This window comes from Athene cunicularia, assembly GCF_003259725.1.
Source record: "Athene cunicularia isolate RWA chromosome 2 unlocalized genomic scaffold, athCun1 chr2_part1, whole genome shotgun sequence".
Taxonomy (NCBI): Eukaryota; Metazoa; Chordata; class Aves; order Strigiformes; family Strigidae; genus Athene; species Athene cunicularia.
In genome coordinates this window covers 84,491,259-84,493,082 of record NW_020799095.1, presented here as the reverse complement: position 1 = coordinate 84,493,082, position 1,824 = coordinate 84,491,259, and the positions used below count along the sequence as shown (strand labels likewise).

The following is a 1,824-nucleotide window of genomic DNA, read 5'->3' as shown; positions in this document are numbered from 1 at the left end:
GGACCAGCGGCCCGGAGCCCCGAGCCCTACCACAGCCAAGCAAAGCTGGGCGGCTTTTGATTTTCCCCCCTCCTTTTTCTTTCTTTTTTTTTTTTTCTCCCCCTTTCCTCCCTTCTCCCCGTTTTTGCTCCCTTCCTCCCCTAGCTTAGCCCCTGGCAGATAAGCCCGAGTCAGCCAGAGTGTACTCGCAACACCCCCTCCACCAATCATTTCAATTAGTGCCACATGAGAGGAGCTTCTGCCCAAAATCTGCTTAAGAAAGGGCCAGAGGGCAGGGCAATCTCCTTTGCTCAACAATGACCAGAAGCTGCTATAAATATCCAAACAAAAGGACTGTCAAGGCCAGGAATGTCACATCCTAATGTAATAAAAATGGTAAAGATCCCATGTATACCAGCAGTACAAGGAGGAAAAATAATTTTTAAAAAGAGACAAAAGATTAAAAGCAGTTGCCGCCTTCCTACCCTCTCCCCCCGATACATAACCTTGTAATATGTTATCAAAGATGTATATTTCTGGGTGCCAAGCTATAATGTTTTCGAGGTTCCGAGTGGCTCGCTCACAATCCCTTTGTGACAGCTGCGCGCTAATATTTATAGGTACCCAAGTCTATGCATCTTATATAACCAAGTACAGTGACCAGGGCTGGTCAGAGGTAGCCTCCAACCTCCCAGATACTTTGCATCACACAAACAGTATAAGCAAGGGCTTCTCTAAAATAAAACATAAACAAGAGGTTCCTGATGCACCAATAAGTAAATCAGTACAATAATGAAGTACAGACTTGGGCACATTTGTATCAAAACTGGGGGATTTAATTTAGTTTGATTTACGCACATTTTACACCAGCATATTCCAGAACTGTGAGGAGAAACTCCAGCCAGAGGTTTCTAACTATATAGTGAGTTAGAGCTGAAAACTAACCCCAAAACCTGCAAAACACCCTTGATCAAGCAGAGTGCCTCCACCAACAGCGCCCGACCTTCTAGGCGCTTGTGCACCACTTTGCAAAACTCCCGTTCGTGCCCTGCAAGTAGCTGGATGCTGCCTGCTCCGACATGAGGAGGGCAGGGTGAGAGACGGGTGTGGTTTCAGTCCCGTTTTGACTGCTTGTAAACTCCGCAGTGCCTTTGAAATAGCAATTTCCAGTCTGTTGATGGCAGGATGACAACAGCTAAGTTCATCTGAGGGGAAGCCAATAGTCACAGTCACCTAATTCCCCCCACAGACGTTCCCAAATGTTATCATTGCAAAGGGAGGGCATTCAGCTGATGTCCCTCCAACTCTCAATGTTTACGTACAAATCTATGTAAAAGTAGTTAATCCTATTGACTAACCTCATGATCTTTTTGATCTGAGATAAAAGCGGTCTGAAATTATCCCTGTGTTTCCTCTGTTCAGTTTCCACCAACTCAACAATAAACTTCTCTTCTACTACAAATAAATGTTATTTTTTGCATTTCATTCCCATGCCCTCCTCTGATCATACTTGTTTGTCCTGCTGCAGTGAACACTGCTTTCTCATACTAAACCCATTCACATACAGGCTTATCCTGAAAGCACTCATCCTCAAAAGGATGTCCAGAGATGGGTTTTGCTAGTTTTTAATTCCCTGAATTTAAGCATGTGCCCTACATAACAAAGAATGTACTTTTGGAAGATCATTTGAAGAAACGCATTTCAACAAGAGAATATTTAAGTGAAGCTCATGCAAAACCCTAGTCCAAAAAATCACGTGCACAGGCTTGCAAGAACAAAACTGCCCACAAGATTTCCAGACTTCCTAGTTTTAGCAAGGATAGAATTTTATTTTTTTTTTTCAAC

General features: G+C 43.4%; 1 protein-coding gene across 1 annotated transcript in view; it reads right to left on the bottom strand.

Moving 5' to 3' along the window:
• The window catches only part of LOC113476409 (poly(rC)-binding protein 3-like), a 146,054-nt gene extending 145,513 nt beyond the window's left edge, over positions 1–541 (bottom strand). The window contains exon 1 of the mRNA XM_026841963.1: positions 486–541. The gene's annotated coding sequence lies outside the window, so the exon portion shown is untranslated. The remainder of the gene's footprint in view (positions 1–485) is intronic.
• Between the last annotated feature and the right edge of the window lie 1,283 nt (positions 542–1,824).